The 21115-nt window shown below is 44.9% G+C and overlaps 1 protein-coding gene across 7 annotated transcripts in view; it reads right to left on the minus strand.

The window, feature by feature from the left end:
• The window catches only part of MDFIC (MyoD family inhibitor domain containing), a 198709-nt gene that overhangs the window by 164205 nt on the left and 13389 nt on the right, over positions 1–21115 (minus strand). Inside the window, exon 1 of one of the 7 annotated variants that reach the window (XM_040343783.1) lies at positions 17876–20809. The exons of the other annotated variants lie outside the window; for them this stretch is intronic. The gene's annotated coding sequence lies outside the window, so the exon portion shown is untranslated. Of the gene's footprint in view, positions 1–17875; positions 20810–21115 lie in introns of those variants that run through there. 7 annotated transcript variants of the gene reach the window in all.

Consider the following 21115-nt stretch of genomic DNA (forward strand, 5'->3'; position numbering starts at 1 on the left):
TGGGAAGTATGCATGTACCCCTACCTTGCAAATATCACCCCCTTCAGCAGTAGGAGCCTTTTACAAAACTCTGCAATCGGTGGGTGGGTCTCTTTTCTGGAGATCTGTGGGTCGAGTTGTGATGTCACAAGACTCCCTGCCCACCTCTACACTCTCCTACTCTATCTGCTGGCTCTGAGAGCTGACTGCACCATGTAAATCCTCCTCAATCACACTGATCACGCCCCATGATGGGTAACATCCAGTCAAAACTCAGGAAATGCACCACATGACTTCAGCATGCCCAATCATGCTGAGGTGTGGAACAGTCAATCCTGGGACAGCTGGAGAAGACAGGAGGAGGGATGTGAAGCTGAAATTGTAACACACACTCTGCTCTCATGCCGTGCATGAGATAAAGAAATCAGATGTCAGTCACAGCAGTGGGGGATGTGGGCACACAAACTTATCTGCATGTCTTTTTTTATCTTACGAAAAAAGATCAGAGGATTGCTCAGAGCTGGATTAACTATTCGTGGCATGACTGGGCACAGATGACTTGACATCCTCTACTGTACCAGGTAGAAGTCTTTATTTAAAGCAATTTTTTCAGGTTCACAACCACTTTAAGGACATTAATGCCCTCTACACACGATCAGAGTTTCTGTCGGAATAAACTCAGATGGGTTTTTCCGACAGAATTCCGTTCAAGCTGTCTTGCATACACACGGACACACCAAATTCCAACCGTCAAAAACGCGGTGACGTACAACACGAGTATGTGTTGAATTGTTTCCAAGCATGCGTGTTTTTTTCTCTGTTGGAGTTCCATAAAGACGAACAGAATTTCCGGAATTTTTCAGTCGGAAAAAAAAGAACATGTTTTCCGACAGAAAAAGTCTGATGGGGCATACACACGGTCAGAATATCCAATGAAAAAATTCTGTCTGACTTTTTCCTTTGGAAATTCCGATCGTGTGTACGAGGCATAAGGTGCACATTTTGAACAGAGAGGACAACTTGTTCACAAGAGACATGAAAGAGGCCATCTACATGAAATAACCACTCCTGAACAGAGGTGGAGGCCTTCAGCACCACCTGTCTTCCACATATAATGGCGCTTTAACGCCGCTTTAACATCTCTACCCTGGTGATAAATGCTGGATTATTTTTCTCACACTCATTAGAATCGAAGCAGTGGCTAAGATAAGCAACAAAGCGTCTCCAACAATACAGAACAAGTCTGGCTGAATGTGACCAACTAAGTAATTATTATCTATATTCAGTATGTGAGCAAACTTTCAAAAAAAATTAGTCCCAAAATACTTCATTCCAGGGGCCATGTGTCTAAACACTCTAATTATCCTGTGCTGTGCCAAAGGCAGCATGAGCACGTCTGTGCAAGTAACATCATTGCTCTTTGCTTCCTATTGATTCATGAAGACTTGATTTAGTGGGAGCATGCACATTAGGGTGATATCGCTGCTGCAATAATGAATAGCAGTGTGTAAGCATTGTGAACCTGCGTACAAATACCTATGCTGACTGGAGAACAGAGGTAACATTCTTGAGTTATAAAGTATGTCCAACATAATGGGAGCAAGAGAAATTATATACAGTACATAAGATACGTTTTTGGGTTGACATTCACATTAAATAGGCTGGACTTCTTCACTTCCATTATCCCAACCCCATGCTCACATACCTCCTTATTTTTAAATGTATGAGCCACCTATTAAAATAGGCCAGACCTATTAACCTCTATTATTTCATACCGATGCTCATATACTTACTAAAATGTCTGAGTCATCTGTTAAAAGCTGAAATCAAGACTGAACAAAGATAGTCTAACTACAAAAGGCATGTGAATTCTTATGGCCGTGTACCAGTGGCGGCTGGTGCTCAAATTTTTTCGGGGGGCGCAAACAAATGAAAAAAAAAAAAAGACAATTGCAGCCTCACTTTGCCCATCAAAGGCAGCCACTGTGCCCATCAAAGGCAGCCACTGTGCCCATCAAATGCAGCCACTGTGCCATGCCATCTATTGTCGCCACTGTGCCATCAATTGTCACCACTGTGCCCATCAATTGTCACCACTGTGCCATGCCAAACGCAGCCACTGTGCCATCAAACGCAGCCACTGTACCATGCCATCAATTGTTACCACTGTGCCCACATCAATTGTCCCCACTGTGCCCACATCAATTGTCCCCACTGTGCCCACATCAATTGTCCCCACTGTGCCCACATCAATTGTCCCCACATCAATTGTCCCCACATCAATTGTCCCCACATCAATTGTCCCCACTGTGCCCTGTAAAATGCTGCCAGTCAGATTGCCCCCCCGCCCGGCACTTACCTTTCTGGGGTTCGCCATCCTCCTTCCACGGTCCCTCGATGTCTTCTTGGCTCTGATAGGCACTTCCGCACAGCCAACCAGCTGTCCTTATTCAGATAATCGGCACCCAATGTCCGGTTATCCGAATGGGCTGGCCACAATAACATACACTCATGTATGTTGTTTGCGCGGCGCTGCAAAACAAATTTTTAAAAGCCTAAAAGGGCCCGTTTTTTTTTTTATGACTACAGGAGGGGGGGGGGGGGGCGGCGCCCAGGCGCCCCCTATGTACGGGCCGCCACTGCCGTGTACACACGATCAGACTTTTGCCTGGCCAAATGACATCGGACTTCCATCGGAAAAAAATAGAACGTGTTCTATATCTAAACTCCGATGGAATTCATCGGAATTTCCGATGAAAAAACTCAGATGGGGCTACACATGATCGGAAAATCCGATGGAAAAAGTTCATTACCTAGAGCAGTATTAAACTCAAACCAATATGTAATATATTGCACCTTATCATGAATTACATGTGGTGGCTGCATTTGTTTTCTTTTTTTAGGCTGTTTACATCTGGTGATCTGGCCAATAACACACCTCTTGTATTAGGCTCAGTTCACACCTATGCATTTTTTATTGCTTTTTGCAGAAACCCACTACAATGCATATCTTTGATTGTAAATGGAAATCTTCATTATCCTATTAACTGCTGGACACTACCTTATGTGTGCTGTGTTATTCCTGGGAATGCAGTTCTAACTTGTTTGTGCACGTTCCAGTAACTTTTATAAACCAATGGACAAGGCCATATAGCTATACATATGTTGGATACCTATTGCTGTTATAACCCGATTGTATGATGGCCTTATGCCTTCTGCTTTCCTTTGTTAACTCTTATGCCTTGTACACACGACCGGTTTTCACGACGAGAAAACTGCCATTTTTTATATTGGTCGTGAAAACCGTACATGTGTATGCTCCCTAGCAGTTTTCTCGATGAAAAAACTGCCTGCAAAAAAAAAAAGTTGTCGTGAAAAACGTTGTTTTTTTTTCCTGCCGAGAAAAATGGTTGTGTGTACGAAGCATTAGATGGAGAACTTGTTTTTGGCTAATTGTACTTGTGCACTTGGACATCTTGTATTTGTTTTATGTAACTGAGTAAAAAAAAAATAAAACAAAACTAAAACAGACTAATGCTGCGTATACAAGATCGTGTCCAAAAAACGATGTTTTTCCAGCTTCATCATTAAAAACGATGTTGCCCACACACCATCGTTTTAGAAAAATGATGAACAAAGCGCGGTGATGTACAACACGTACGACGGCACTCTAAAGGGGAAGTTTTATTCGCCTTTGGGCTGCTTTAGCTGATTCCGTGTTAGTAAAAGACGATTCGCGCTTTTCAGTCTGTTACAGCGTGATGAATGTGCTTACTCCATTACGAACGGTAGTTTTACCTGAACGAGCGCTCCCGTCTCATAACTTGCTTCTGGGCATGCGTGGGTTTAAAACGTCGTTTTTGCCCACACACGATCATTTTTTACAACCCGAAAAACAACATTTTTAAAAAAGACGTTAAAAAATGCAGCAGGAATTATTTTTTTTTGTCGTTTTTCAGAAGCCGAAAAACGATGTAAAGCCCACACACGATCATTTTAAATGACATTTTTAAAAACGTTGTTTTTTTTCATGCCGAAAAATGATCGTGTGTACGCAGCATTACTGACAGGATAACCAGATAAAAATAAAGGGAAAAAGGGGGGGGAAAAAATAAACAAATGCAGTCATCACCTATAAGAATTGGTAAGTGGCAATATTATAAATGTTTGCTTTTGAGTGTAATACTACTTTAAACATTGGTTTCCTTTGTGCATTTATTCCAGAAATGGTTTTCAGTATGAAACAACTCTTGCTCTGTGCAGGACTTTCCTATAGCAAAGACCAGTCAGTCTGTGCAAGGTGATTGGTATTCTATCCACCGAACCAGCTACAGTTTTCCATAGACAGCCTGAGGTAGGTAGATCTGCTGGGTCCCCCCTTCCCCCCATAGCTCTGCTCTCTTTACAAGTTATATGCTGGCCTAGTGGTGCACAACAACTTCTACAAGGTAATATCTGAGTTTGTTGGTGAACGCATAGTAGATTTATATGCTGTGTAGCTATTGAGAAATATTTAAAGTATGCCTTTCATGTAAGGTTCGCTTATCTTGGAGCCCCTGAATAAAAAATGCTAATGAAAGGAATACAACAAAATATTATATTGTGCTCCTAAGCTCTGCTGGAGAAGCTTGTAAGAGATGTGGAGCCCTCAGCTTCCCCAAGTGCCCTGTGATGTTACCAGCAGGAAGCGTCAGGGTGTAAAGCATTTTTTTTAATAAAGAATAAGTAACGTCTGTATTGAATTGTATTGTCACTGTGTACTGTCTCCCCTCTTGTTGTAAAGTGCGGCACAAACTGTTGGTGTTAGATAAATCTTGTTGAATATTAATAACAACAATAATAATAATAATATCTCCCAAATGTGCAAACCTTTCACTTTCATGCAAGGTCTGTTTTAAAGCTGAACTCCAGGCAAAAAGGTAAATATACAAATTAATAAATATAAGGGAGGTTATATACCTTCCAAAGGATTTGTATTTGTCCATCCAGTCCTGGGATTTACACGGCTCTGTCACATGGCACAGCACTGGCTGACAGAATAAGACTTTGTCTTATAGTGGACCCTCATTCTTCTATAAGACATCACATGATTCTAACCTTCTCCTCTCCCTACTTTCAGCTGATACTTTCTCCCACTCCCTCATTCCTCACCTAGGCGAGGATGAATTAGCCCTCGGTCTGCCCCCTCCCCTCTGCAGGATACATGTCATCCCAGGAGACTTCAGGACAGTCTCCCCCAGTCAGCAGATCTCACAGTATGAGGATGGCTGTGAGTGACAAGGAAGTCCCAAATCCAATATGGTGGTGCGGTACTAAAAACAGTTGTGATTGGAATAAAGTGCTGGATCACTAGGGTTGGTAAGTACAAGCTTTTAAAAGTCAGCAGCTACAGTACTTGTAGTAAAGAAAGTGATGTAAAGAAAACTTTGCGATCAGCGTTCAGCTTTAAACTAGCCACAACCAAGACAACTGCTACTAAGAAAGATAATCTTAAACTGGTCACATGTCAAGGCTCGACAAATCGCTCATCATGGCAAGTAAAAACGTGCCATGGCACCAGGGCTTTTGTCAGCTGTTGTACGCCCTTGCTTCCCATTTGCCGACTGCGCTATAGCAGAAAGATGGATACAGTTCTGGGAGGATATCTATTGACGTGCCCCCAGGGTGTGAACACAGCTGATCAAGGTAAAGGACCAATCACAGCGGGCCTTTACCATATGATCAACTGTGTCCAATCACAGCGCAAGGAAAGGAAAGCCTATAACCAGCTATCCTGTGACAGAGGACATTTTACACTGATAATCAGGGCACTGATCATCAGTGTCCTGATAATCAGTGCAGCCCCATTAGTGCTAATCAGTGACCATCAATGCAGGATAACGGTGCCCATCAGTGCAGCATATCAGTGACTATCAGTGCTGCCTATTAGTGCAGCCCCATCAGTGCTAATCAGTGACCCCAATGCAGGATAACAGTCATAGCTGTGCGCAGCCTATTGAATTAGGGTGCGCACCCCAAAGCTGAAACACACATAACTTTCTATGCAGCCTCAGCTGCACTGGACAGTTAATGAATGGAAATTGCTCTGTGCTGAGCGGCTTCCTGTTCATTCACAAACTGAAACATAGTAAACAGTTTACTATGCTTTAGTTATGATTGAACACATTGACTGAGCGTGTTCACTGTGTTGATTTAGAAAAGGAAGGGGCTGGTAAATGACATATTGATTATCCCTTCCCCCCACTCTCAATCCTGAAACATCCCCTGCAGCAGCCAGGGGGAAGAAAGGGAAGCCAGCAGCATTACGGTGGGGGAAGCCCAGGCACCACACATTGATTAGGGTGTGCCTAGGCACACCTGGCAACCCCCTGCACACGCCCATGATAACAGTGCCCATCAGTGCAGTCTACCAGTGACTATCAGTGCTGCCTATCAGTACAGCCCCATCAGTGCTTATCAGTGACCATCAATGCAGCATAACAGTGCCCATCAGTGCAGCATATCAGTGACTATCAGTGCCGGATATCAGTACACTACAACCCCATCAGTGCTAATCAGTGACCATCAATGCAGCATAACAGTGCCCATCAGTGCAGCATATCAGTGACTATCAGTGCCGGATATCAGTACACTACAACCCCATCAGTGCTAATCAGTGACCATCAATGCAGCATAATGGTGCCCATCAGTGCAGCATATTAGTGACTATCAGTGCTGCCTATTAGTGCAGCCCCATCAGTGCTAATCAGTGACCATCAATGCAGGATAACAGTCCCCATCAACAGTGTTGCATGACCGCTCAATTGTCATTCAAAGTGTGAAAGCGATGAAAATTGGCCTGGGCAAGAAGGGTTTGAAAGTGCCTGGTAGGCAAGCAGTTAAACAAAAAAAAAGTCCTGCCATAGGTGGATAGAATTTCGAATGAAAATTTTTAGGAAGTTTTTCAGGCAGATTCAAGCAGTCCATCCATTGACTCCTATCTTCTATATGATCCACTCAAGACAGACGTATGGCGATACATTTTCCAACCATCTTGGGGAGCTCTGACAGGTCTAGAGGTCGACCGATATAGGTTTTTCTCTGGCCGATACTGATATTTAGAAATTGCGGCGGCCGATGGCCGATATATAATGCTGATTTTTTTGGGCCGATATGTTAGGCCGATTTTAAAAAAAATGTCCCCTTCATCTCATAAAATCTAACAGTTAAGCCTCATACACACGATCAGTCCATCCGATGAGAACGGTCCGTACTAACGATCGGTTTTGGCCTATCGGTTAGGCGTCCCTCGATTAAATTTTTAAAGCAAGTTCCTATTTTTTTGACCGAAGGTTAACTAGCCGATGGGGCCCACACACGATCGGTTTGGACCGATGAAAACGGTCCATCAGACCCTTCTCATTGGATGGACCGATCGTGTGTACGCGGCCTTAGACCACTTTCACACTGGGGTTTTTTTCAGGCGCTTTTGGGTTAAAAATAGCGCCTGTAAAGTGCCTGCAAAACAGCTCCCCTGCAGTCTCAGTGTGAACGCCCGAGGGCATTCACACTGAGGTGGTGCGCTGGCAGGATGTTAAAAAAAGTCCTGCAAGCAGCATCTTTGGAGCTCCTCCACCACTCCTGCCCATTGAAATTAATAGGCACTGCTGCTGAAGCACCTGCAAAGCACTTCTGCAGCGGTGCTACAAAGGTGCATTTAACCTCTTCATCGGCCGCTAGATGGGTTATAAGTGCCCCACTAGCAGCCGAATAGCGCTGCTAAAATGCTGGTAAAGCGCCGCTAAAACTAGCGGCGTTTTTCCAGCCACACCTGCCCGCTCCAGTGTGAAAGCAGCGGAGTTCTGCCGAAAAAAAAAATATTAAAAGTCAGCAGCTACAAATACTGTCGGCACCCAAAGCTGATCTCTCCCTCAGCTCTTGGGTGCTGCCCAGCCATCTTCGGTAAAGGAATCAGGAAGCAGGCACAAAAAACAGGTATTCAAAACTTTTGGACGAAGAAAAAAAAAAAAAAACGGGCTAACTTTACTCTTTTGTTTGTTTAATTCATTAAAGTGTATTTTTTCCCCAAAAATTTTGTTTGAAAGACCGCTGCGCAAATACTGTGTGAAATAAAATATTGCAACTGCTATTTTATTCCCTAGGGTTTTATTCCCTAGGGCAGTGATGGCGAACCTTGGCACCCCAGATGTTTTGGAACTACATTTCCCATGATGCTCAAATACACTGCAGAGTGCAAGAGCATCATGGGAAATGTAGTTCCAAAACATCTGGGGTGCCGAGGTTCGCCATCACTGCCCTAGGGTCTCTGCTAAAAAAAAATATGTTTGGCGGTTCTAAATGATTTTCTAGCAAAAAATACAGGATTTTTAATTGTAAACAACAAGTGTCAGAAAAGATTTAAGGCCAGATCCACAAACGAATTATGCCGGCGTATCTATTGATACGCCGCGTAATTTCAAAGTTCCTGCGTTGTATCTTTATTTTGTATCCACAAAACAAGATACGACTGATTGAGGGATCGATCCGACAAGCGTACGTCTTAGTACTCTGTCGGATCGTAGGTGCATATTTACGTTGGCCGCTAGGTGGCGTTTCCGTTGAATTCCGCGTTGAGTATGCAAATTAGCTAGATACAGCGATCCACGAACGTACGTCCGCCGGCGCATTCTTTTACGTCGTTTGCGCTCGGCTTTTTCCGGCGTATAGTTACCCCTGCTATATGAGGCGTATCCTATGTTAAGTATGGCCGTCGTTCCCGCGTCGAATTTTGAAAATGTTACGTCGTTTGCGTAAGTCATTCACGAATAGGGCTTTGCGTAGAATGACGTCACCTTCATAAACATTGGCTTGTTCCGGTTTAATTTCGAGCATGCGCACTGGGATACCCCCACGGCCGGCGCACGCGCAGTTGAAAAAAAACGTAATTTACGTCGGGTCAAGACGTATTTACATAAAACACGCCCACATCACATCCATTTGAATTGCGCGCCCTTACGCCGCCAAAGTTACACTACGCCGGCGTAACTTACGGCGGCGTAGTCTTTGAGGATACAAAAAAAAAAGTAAGTTACGGCGGCGTAGTGTATACACTACGCCCGACGGAAATATGCACCAGGGTACGTGGATCTGGCCCTTAGTCTTTAAATGGTTAACATGAGAACTTTTACACACATCAGTTCATTTGATAAGTAGAAACATTGTATCTTTTCTCACACTTGGCAGGCTGCCCAGAGACAAGTTGCTCCAAGGGAAACTTCAGGCAACTTGCATTGTCTTCTATGATACAGAAGCTATTTGTAAGTCGCGCTGAAGAAAATCGGCTTTTTTAAAAAAACAATGGGCCGATGCCGAATAATTAAAAAGCTGAGTGAGCAGAGACAGATCGGTCATCCGCCGGCTCAGCGGGGATCAACAGGGCGATCTTCTGCTGAGCTGGCGGACTCTGCTGAAATGGATCCGTCTTGTGTGGAAGGGGCCTTATGAAACTGTTGTTTGAAAGATTTTGTTTGCTTTTAAAGTATAACTAAAGGCAAAACTTTTTATTTAAATTTTGGATAGAGTGGAGAGGGATTAGAACACCTGTCTAGTTTTTATTGCTATCTGTGCCCCATTAGGCTGGGTTCACACTGTTGTGAATTGGATACAGGTTTTTCCGCATCCAATTCTCTATGGAACCAGTTTACACATCTCCGGAGCAAATTACACAGGAGCCCTGCGCCTTCTGGCCCATTTCAGGTCTGAATTTAGCCAAAAACTGGGCTGAGATCGGACCTAAAATGGTGAACAGAAACGCATCGGACACCTGCTGTGAGCCGCTCTGTGCTGCGGTGTGAACCCAGCCTAAAGGAGATCCACGCTCTCTATTTGTCCTGTTTACCATTATCACTAACAGTGAAAGTCGAAGAAAATCTCACATTTTAACTTGTCCCCAGAAAAGTAATAGGGGGGAAATCTTCCATTGGTGACACTAGTTCTGGTGACCTTGGGGTCCCCAAGGGATTCCCTTCATTTGTAGAGATTTCCTCATTTCCTGTTTTGGTTTTGGGACAGGAAGTGAAAGTTCATCTCCCCAATGAGACACACATGGCAAACAAAGTTCCCTTATAGTTCTACTTTAACATTCCATTTTGGAATGAATAAACTTTCAGAACAAAAACCACATACACTATTAGAAATTTGTTTAAGAATTGTTTTTCCATCCTGTTCTTTCCAATTTTCTTATCACTGCAGTAGAAAGCAAACATCGATTTAACCCCACCAATGCTTAGAAAAATGAACAAACTTTCTTATACCATCCTTTTCCTACAAATGTACATTCCAAATGTTAGCCATCTGTGGCCAGCCTAAAGGAGTTGTAAAGGAAAAAACATTCTGCTGAATGACTGTTTACATTTACAGGGTATAGAGACATAATAGTTAACTGATTCCTTTTAAAAATGATTAAAAATAGATAAAAATCAATCATATAATGTACCTACGGTTTAGTTTCGTTTTTGCATTTTTCCTGCCTCTGCTGTACAGAGCCACGGAGCCAATACAGGGCAGTGATGGTTTGGAAAATGAAACTGATTGGTGCTGAGGGGTTTTAGACACACAGTAATCACACCTCCTTGATTAGTGACCACAGAGAGAAAGCTCCTAGTACTGTGGTTATCAGGAAACAGACAACCAGGAAGTGTGGAGATCAGAGAAGAATTACAGCAACTTGAGAGCAAAAACGAACAATGAGGACATGAAAACAGCACTGCATTAGGGTTATGGAAGCTATTAAGATAAAAAAAAAATCCTTTACAAACCCTTTAAGTATTATTAGGTCTACATCTGAAAACACATCTCACACATCATGAAACATTTGCATTCTAAATAAAAATATATTCTATGCAACTATTGCAAAAACAAACAAATACTTTATTTCACAAGGCATCAGTTAAAACAATTGAAAAATCGCAAACGTAAGTGTCCGGTATTGTAAAATCAGTTCATTTATTGGATACTTGGTCTATTTCTATACCAACATTCCTATTCAGGACTGTGTCTGTACACTGTAAATATTGGGACTTGGATGTTGTGTGGTATTGTTTGTTGGTTTTATGTCATTGGTGTGTTTGTTATTATTATGTTATGTGTATTAATAAAGTGTATGTAAACAATGAACTTCTCTTATTTTGCTTTCTTTGAATTTGATTGAGTCTGTTAAATCTACTTTAGTATAGCTGTCAAAAAAATCCAGCGCTGTCCTTTGTACTCTGCAGGCTGATCCTAAGAGGTGTTATGAGCCCTGTCCAATTATCATTTGTAGACTACAAAACACCTCCCTCCCATGTTATAGATTATGTAAATAAGAATAAGGCGTACACACGGTCGTTCCAAACCAATGAGAATGGACGGTGTGTATAGCCCATTGGTCTGTTGTCCTTCGGTCCAAAATTTTAAAACATGCTTCAAAATCGAACCAATGGCCTGGTGCCCGATCGGTCCAAACCAATGGTTAGTACAGAAAGCATCGGTTCAAACCCCGCGCATGCTCAGAATCAAGTCGACACATTCTTGGAAGCATTGAACTTTGTTTTATTCAGCACGTCGTGTGTTTGACGTCACCGCGTTCTGACCCGATCTGTTTTTGGAACGATGGTGTGTACGCACATCAGACCATCAGGCCACTTCAGCGGTGAACTGATGGAAATGGCCCGTCGGACCATTCTCATCGGTTTGGAACTACCGTGTGTACGCGGCCTAAGAGTAGATATTCAGAAGTCTGTCCTCGAGGGTGATAAAAACATGTGTTTGAGCTGCACTTTTTCAACCTCCCCAACTCCCTAACCAGCAAAAGCAGCCGTATGGGGGTACGCATAGGCCACAATATTTTGTATCAAGGAGCGGTAAAAATGATCCCCACTGTTGCGTTCAGCTGGCCCATTAAAGCGATAGTGAGGGTTTGTAAGGGTTAAAATAGGTGGTGAGGAAGCGACATAACTCTTTGTCCCTGCCAGTCAAGCACACTCTAAAAAGCTATCCACCATGGATTGCTCTTCAGAGGACCAATGCAAATGGCAACGAGCCCTAAGGGCAGCTACAGGGGAAGTGAATAAAAAATGCAGCTTAGCTGTGGCTTTACCTCCCCTCGACTACCACCCTTAAGCTGCATTGACAACTTGGATGGGGTTCTACACATGCTACAGCTGTGATCAGGTCCGATCCGCCCTATAGGCTCACTATGCAAGCCGCTTGGGGCCCACAAAGCTGCGGAAGGCCCCCCAAATTACTAGAGGCCCCGCCTGGTAAGAAGTCATTTTCAGCCCCTAACCCTGCTTCTCAACAAGCTGGCTGCATTGAAAAAGAGGTAAGAAGTCAGCACCCCCCGCTTCTCACTTTAATGTAAGGTGTCATTTCCGACAGCAGAACACCCCCCCCCCCCCACGCTTCTCGAATTTAATGTGACATGTCATTTTGCTTAGGGCCCCAGGGAGGTCAGGATTGGCACTGGCTGTGATGCTTTACTTCATGGACCACTAAACAATACATTGGCACCTGCATAAGTCAGCGTTTTAAGAAGAGCAGCATTTTGGCAGAAAAAACGCCCAACTTGTGTAAATGCGTCTAAATGCGCTTTAACGCTAGGCGCTTCAAGCACTTGAGCGTTCATTCATTTCATTTGTCAGAATAAATTAATATTTTGGCCAATTGAATGAATGAACCCTCAGGTGCTTGACGCACTCAAACGCATTACCAAAAACGTGGCTTTAGTTGAGTTTTGCCGCTGCTTTTCTCCTGCCAGGAGAAAGACTTTAAAGCGGAGTTTCACCCAAAAGTGGAACTTCCGCTCATCTTATTCCTGTCTTTGACAGGTATTCTTCCCCACTTCCGGGAGTCCCTGCCGCGGAGCCAAGACATCACTGTGGGGCTCCCCCGGCTGCCGGGCCATTAGAAGAGAGAAGCGGGGCCTTGCGCCTGTACAGTAGGGTTCCTGGCGTGAAGCCAAAAGGCTACACTGCCGGGTTCCGTACCTGCAATGGTGGCGGAGCACCTGACAGCTGATGGAAACATCAGCTGCGGGTGCCGATATCGCTGGACTCCAGGACAGGTAAGTGTCCATTTATTAAAAGTCAGCAGCTGGCTTTTAATGGGTTTGTTTTTGTTTTTTGGCGGGAAACCGCTTTAAGAGGAGCAGAGCACTCTACTCAGCCAGCGACTGTGGATGGAGCACCCAGGAGCTGTATGGGTAGTAGCACTGACTTTTCTGTTTATACAGTGTGCATGAGGCCTTAAAAAAACAGGCCCTGCAAGTTTCTAATGACGTTACACGTTGTCTTGTGAAATAAAGTGTTTGTTTGTTTTTTGCAACATTTGCATACAATCTATTTTGTTTGGAATCCATCCTGTGAGGGATGTGTTAGGTGGAGACCTGGTATTACTTGGGCTTGGTTCACATTACTGCATTGCGATTTTGAGGCGATTTGCAGTGCAATTATGTAGTGCAACTTTGATGCGACTTTGGTTGCATTTTGGATGTGGTTTGCATATACTATGGGGCCAAATAGCACTGTATGGGCCCCTTCTGTTCCGATCAGCAGGGGATCTGTCCGCTGATCCCCTGCTGATTAGAGCAAAGCCATTGGATGACAGGCCTGTATCTGCTGAGTTCAAGTGGAGCAGACACAGACAAAGCCCACTCTGTAGTCCTCCGTTTTTTTTAGCTGGCCAGTGGCGCCTCCAGTGTGAAAGGGCTCTAAAGGGATACTGTGATATGAAGGGGACTGGACTGTAAAGGGACACGGTAATGTAAAGGGACACTGTGATATGAAGGGGACTGGACTGTAAAGGGGCACGGTAATGTAAAGGGACACTGTCATATGAAGGGGACTGGACTGTAAAGGGGTACATTAATGTAAACGGGCACTGTGATATGAAGGGGACTGGACTGTAAAGGGGCACGGTAATGTAAAGGGACACTGTGATATGAAGGGGACTGGACTGTAAAGGGGTACATTAATGTAAACGGGCACTGTGATATGAAGGGGACTGGACTGTAAAGGGGCACGGTAATGTAAAGGGACACTGTGATATGAAGGGGACTGGACTGTAAAGGGGTACGGTAATGTAAACGGGCACTGTGTTATGAAGGGGACTGGACTGTAAAAGGGCAACTTTACATTACAGTCCCCTTTATATCAGTGTCCCTTTACATTACAGTCCCCTTTATATCAGTGTCCCTTTACATTACAGTCCCGCTAGCAATCACATACCCCTTGCACGTTGTCATCCCCCCTCCCTTTTCTCTCTAATCACAGTGCCCCTTTTACTCTCTGCCTCCCTGAACAGTCCTACCTATGACAGGTCCTCTTCTGGGTCACCCCACCGACGATGTCATCCTATCAGCAGGACAGGGGGCGGGAGGAGCTGCAGACCCAGATCATATTAACAAGTCGGTAATTACCCACTTGTTAATATGAAAAGACTCCCGCTCTGTGCAGATCTCCAGCTCCTCCCACCCCCTGCTCTGCTGATAGGATGATATTGCTGGCGGGAGAGGAGATTCAGGCATGGCCCCATAGCAAGAGGTGAGCAGCGACTGTAGTCTGTGTTAGCCCTGCTCAGACCCCGGTCACCCCTTACTTCCCACCGTGTGGCCCGGTGTGACAGATGTGCAGAGTGTTCAGAGTACAGTATAGGAGAAGTTCTCTTCTCTCAGAGTGACACATTGTACCCGGACAGATGTGCAGAGTACAGTATAGGAGAAGTTCTCTTCTCTCAGAGTGACACATTGTACCCGGACAGATGTGCAGAGTGTGCAGAGTACAGTATAGAAGTTCTCTTCTCTCAGAGTGACACATTGTACCCGGACAGATGTGCAGAGTACAGTATAGGAGAAGTTCTCTTCTCTCAGAGTGACACATTGTACCCGGACAGATGTGCAGAGTACAGTATAGGAGAAGTTCTCTTCTCTCAGAGTGACACATTGCACCCGGACAGATGTGCAGAGTACAGTATAGGAGAAGTTCTCTATACTCAGAGTGACACATTGTACCCGGACAGATGTGCAGAGTACAGTATAGGAGAAGTTCTCTTCTCTCAGAGTGACACATTGTACCCGGACAGATGTGCAGAGTACAGTATAGGAGAAGTTCTCTATACTCAAAGTGACACATTGTACCCGGACAGATGTGCAGAGTACAGTATAGGAGAAGTTCTCTTCTCTCAGAGTGACACATTGTACCCGGACAGATGTGCAGAGTGTGCAGAGTACAGTATAGGAGAAGTTCTCTTCTCTCAGAGTGACACATTGTACCCGGACAGATGTGCAGAGTGTGCAGAGTACAGTATAGAAGTTCTCTTCTCTCAGAGTGACATACTGTACCCGGACAGATGTGCAGAGTACAGTATAGGAGAAGTTCTCTATACTCAAAGTGACACATTGTACCCGGACAGATGTGCAGAGTGTGTATAGTATAGAAGTTCTCTATACTCAGAGTGACACATTGCACCCGGACAGATGTGCAGAGTATAGTATTTAAGTTCTTTATACTCAGAATCACCATTGTACCCTGACAGGCGTGCAGAGTACAGTATAGAAGTTCTCTTCTCTAAGAGTGACACATTGTACCCGGACAGATGTGTAGAGTACAGTATAGGACAGGGATATGCAATTAGCGGACCTCCAGCTGTTGCAAAACTACAAGTCCCATCATGCCTCTGACTCTGGGTGTCATACTTGTGGCTGTCAGAGTCTTGCTATGCCTCATGGGAATCGTAGTTCTGCAACAGCTGGAGGTCCGCTAATTGCATATCCCTGGTATAGGAGAAGTTCTCTTCTCTCAGAGTGACACATTGTACCCGGACAGATGTGCAGAGTACAGTATAGGACAGGTTCTCTTCTCTCAGAGTGACACATTGTACCCGGACAGATGTGCAGAGTACAGTATAGGAGAAGTTCTCTTCTCTCAGAGTGACACATTGTACCCGGACAGATGTGCAGAGTGTGCAGAGTACAGTATAGGAGAAGTTCTCTTCTCTCAGAGTGATACATTGTACCCGGACAGATGTGCAGAGTGTGCAGAGTACAGTATCGTAGAAGTTCTCTTCTCTCAGAGTGACACATTGTACCCGGACAGATGTGCAGAGTACAGTATAGGAGAAGTTCTCTTCTCTCAGAGTGACACATTGTACCCGGACAGATGTGCAGAGTACAGTATAGGAGAAGTTCTCTTCTCTTAGAGTGAAACATTGTCCCCGATCAGATGTGCAGAGTACAGTATAGGACAGGTTCTCTTCTCTCAGAGTGAAACATTGTACCCGGACAGATGTGCACAGTGTGCAGAGTACAGTATAGAAGTTCTCTTCTCTCAGAGTGACACATTGTACCCGGACAGATGTGCAGAGTGTGCAGAGTACAGTATAGAAGTTCTCTTCTCTCAGAGTGACACAGTGTACCCGGACAGATGTGCAGAGTACAGTATAGGACAGGTTCTCTTCTCTCAGAGTGACACATTGTACCCGGACAGATGTGCAGAGTACAGTATAGGAGAAGTTCTCTTCTCTCAGAGTGACACATTGTACCCGGACAGATGTGCAGAGTACAGTATAGGAGAAGTTCTCTTCTCTCAGAGTCACACATTGTACCCGGACAGATGTGCAGAGTACAGTATAGGACAGGTTCTCTTCTCTCAGAGTGACACATTGTACCCGGACAGATGTGCAGAGTACAGTATAGGAGAAGTTCTCTTCTCTCAGAGTCACACATTGTACCCGGACAGATGTGCAGAGTACAGTATAGGAGAAGTTCTCTTCTCTCAGAGTCACACATTGTACCCGGACAGATGTGCAGAGTACAGTATAGGAGAAGTTCTCTTCTCTCAGAGTGACACATTGTACCCGGACAGATGTGCAGAGTACAGTATAGGAGAAGTTCTCTTCTCTCAGAGTCACACATTGTACCCGGACAGATGTGCAGAGTACAGTATAGGACAGGTTCTCTTCTCTCAGAGTGACACATTGTACCCGGACAGATGTGCAGAGTACAGTATAGGAGAAGTTCTCTTCTCTCAGAGTCACACATTGTACCCGGACAGATGTGCAGAGTACAGTATAGGAGAAGTTCTCTTCTCTCAGAGTGACACATTGTACCCGGACAGATGTGCAGAGTACAGTATAGGAGAAGTTCTCTTCTCTCAGAGTCACACATTGTACCCGGACAGATGTGCAGAGTACAGTATAGGACAGGTTCTCTTCTCTCAGAGTGACACATTGTACCCGGACAGATGTGCAGAGTACAGTATAGGAGAAGTTCTCTTCTCTCAGAGTCACACATTGTACCCGGACAGATGTGCAGAGTACAGTATAGGAGAAGTTCTCTTCTCTCAGAGTCACACATTGTACCCGGACAGATGTGCAGAGTACAGTATAGGACAGGTTCTCTTCTCTCAGAGTGACACATTGTACCCGGACAGATGTGCAGAGTACAGTATAGGAGAAGTTCTCTTCTCTCAGAGTCACACATTGTACCCGGACAGATGTGCAGAGTACAGTATAGGAGAAGTTCTCTTCTCTCAGAGTGATACATTGTACCCGGACAGATGTGCAGAGTGTGCAGAGTACAGTATAGGAGAAGTTCTCTTCTCTCAGAGTCATACATTGTACCCGGACAGATGTGCAGAGTGTGCAGAGTGCAGTATAGGAGAAGTTTTCATTACTAGGCGTCACGTGACCTCACTCCAGCTACACGGCCGCTTAATGAAGGGGACGCTTTGTAGAGAAGTTGGTGAGTGAGCTGGAGGCGAGCAGAGGCGGCGGGTTATCAGCTCAGTGAAGGAATGACGGGGCATGCCATTAGATAAGAACTCTCTCTCACACACACACACACACACACACACAGAATATCATTACAGCCCCTCAGCTTTACCTCACTTCAATCTTCTTTTCTCGTTTTCTATCCTTATTTTCATCATTTCCGGAGACTTCAAATCATCCCACTCTGGCAGCCAGCCGACCGCCCTACAACAGACAAAGGAGGAGGCTTCGGGGTGCCGCCCCCTCCTGGTCCTTCAGTCAGGAAAGTTTAGTTGTGAGGAGGAAAGTTATCAGCATATAGTGCCATAGCCAGGCTGTGTGTGCGGGAGGAGGAGGAGGAGGAGGCAGAGAATAGAAGCTCCTCTGACTGACTGACTCCTCTCCTTCATACACACCACTAATAAGCCTGTGAACTCAGGGTGTACCCTGCACAGCAGCTTTCTACCTCATCCTCCTAATACTCCACACCCATCCTGTCTGTCCACTATAATATTCACTCAGGGTTCTGTCTGTCCACTATAATATTCACTCAGGGTTCTTCTGTCTGTCCACTGTAATATTCAGTCAGGGTTCTGTCCATACACTGTAATATTCACTCAGGGTTCTGTCCATACACTGTAATATTCACTCAGAGTTCTGTCTGTCCGCTATAATATTTACTCAGGGTTCTGTCCGTCCGCTATAATATTCACTCAGGGTTCTGTCCGTCCGCTATAATATTCACTCAGGGTTCTGTCCATCCACTGTAATATTCACTCAGGGTTCTGTCCATCCACTGTAATATTCACTCAGGGTTCTGTCCATCCACTGTAATATTCACTCAGGGTTCTGTCCGTCCGCTATAATATTCACTCAGGGTTCTGTCCATCCACTGTAATATTCACTCAGGGTTCTGTCCATCCGCTATAATATTCATGCAGGGTTCTGTCCATTCACTGTAATATTCATGCAGGGTTCTGTCCATTCACTGTAATATTCACTCAGGGTTCTGTCCGTCTGCTATAATATTCACTCAGGGTTCTGTCCATCCACTGTAATATTCATGCAGGGTTCTGTTTGTCTGCTATAATATTCACTCAGGGTTCTGTCCGTCCACTGTAATATTCACTCAGGGTTCTGTCCATCCACTGTAATATTCACTCAGGGTTCTGTCCGTCCACTGTAATATTCACTCAGGGTTCTGTCCGTCCACTGTAATATTCATGCAGGGTTCTGTCCGTCCACTGTAATATTCACTCAGGGTTCTGTCCGTCCACTGTAATATTCATGCAGGGTTCTGTCCGTCTGCTATAATATTCACTCAGGGTTCTGTCCGTCCACTGTAATATTCACTCAGGGTTCTGTCCATCCACTGTAATATTCATGCAGGGTTCTGTTTGTCTGCTATAATATTCACTCAGGGTTCTGTCCGTCCACTGTAATATTCACTCAGGGTTCTGTCCGTCCGCTATAATATTCACTCAGGGTTCTGTCCATCCACTGTAATATTCACTCAGGGTTCTGTCCATCCGCTATAATATTCATGCAGGGTTCTGTCCATTCACTGTAATATTCATGCAGGGTTCTGTTTGTCTGCTATAATATTCACTCAGGGTTCTGTCCGTCCACTGTAATATTCACTCAGGGTTCTGTCCGTCCACTGTAATATTCACTCAGGGTTCTGTCCGTCCACTGTAATATTCATGCAGGGTTCTGTCCGTCTGCTATAATATTCACTCAGGGTTCTGTCCATCCACTGTAATATTCATGCAGGGTTCTGTTTGTCTGCTATAATATTCACTCAGGGTTCTGTCCATCCACTGTAATATTCATGCAGGGTTCTGTTTGTCTGCTATAATATTCACTCAGGGTTCTGTCCGTCCACTGTAATATTCACTCAGGGTTCTGTCCATCCACTGTAATATTCACTCAGGGTTCTGTCCGTCCACTGTAATATTCACTCAGGGTTCTGTCCGTCCACTGTAATATTCATGCAGGGTTCTGTCCGTCCACTGTAATATTCACTCAGGGTTCTGTCCGTCCACTGTAATATTCATGCAGGGTTCTGTCCGTCTGCTATAATATTCACTCAGGGTTCTGTCCGTCCACTGTAATATTCACTCAGGGTTCTGTCCATCCACTGTAATATTCATGCAGGGTTCTGTTTGTCTGCTATAATATTCACTCAGGGTTCTGTCCGTCCACTGTAATATTCACTCAGGGTTCTGTCCATCCACTGTAATATTCACTCAGGGTTCTGTCCGTCCACTGTAATATTCATGCAGGGTTCTGTCCGTCCACTGTAATATTCACTCAGGGTTCTGTCCGTCCACTGTAATATTCACTCAGGGTTCTGTCCTTCCACTGTAATATTCACTCAGGGTTCTGTCCGTCCGCTGTAATATTCACTCAGGGTTCTGTCCGTCCACTGTAATATTCACTCAGGGTTCTGTCCGTCCACTGTAATATTCATGCAGGGTTCTGTCTGTCCACTGTAATATTCACTCAGGGTTCTGTCCTTCCACTGTAATATTCACGCAGGGTTCTGTCCGTCCGCTGTAATATTCACTCAGGGTTCTGTCCGTCCACTGTAATATTCACGCAGGGTTCTGTCCGTCCGCTGTAATATTCACTCAGGGTTCTGTCCGTCCACTGTAATTTTCATGCAGGGTTCTGTCCATCCACTATAATATTCACTTGGTTCTGTCCATCCACTGTAATATTCACTCAGGGTTCTGTCCGTCCACTGTAATATTCACTCAGGGTTCTGTCCGTCCACTGTAATATTCACTCAGGGTTCTGTCCATCCACTATACTATTCACTCAGGGTTCTGTCCATCCACTATACTATTCACTCAGGGTTCTGTCCGTCCACTGTAATATTCACTCAGGGTTCTGTCCATCCGCTATAATATTCATGCAGGGTTCTGTTCATCCGCTATGCCACCCAGTGCCACCCATAAGTGCCGCCTATCAGTGCAACTTTATCAGTGCCGTCTATCAGTGCCGCATAGCAGTGCAACTTCACCAGTGCCTGGTCATCAGTACCACCTATAAGGCCTGGTACACACGATAGGATTGATCCGCGGATACGGTCCACCGGACCGTATCCGCGGATAAATCCTCTGAGGATTTTGATCCGATGGAGTGTACACACCATCGGATCGAAATCCGTGCCGAATTGACACCGCGGTGACGTGTCGCGCCGTCGCCGCGATGATGACGCGGCGACATGCGCGACGCTGTCATATAAGCAATTCCACGCATGCGTCGAATCATTACGACGCATGCGAGGGACGGGTTCGGACGGATCGATCCGGTGAGTCTGTACAGACCACCGGATCGATCCGCTGGAGCCGATTCCAGCGGATAG

The sequence above is a fragment of the Rana temporaria genome, chromosome 3 (genome assembly GCF_905171775.1).
Source record: "Rana temporaria chromosome 3, aRanTem1.1, whole genome shotgun sequence".
NCBI classification, from domain to species: domain Eukaryota; kingdom Metazoa; phylum Chordata; class Amphibia; order Anura; family Ranidae; genus Rana; species Rana temporaria.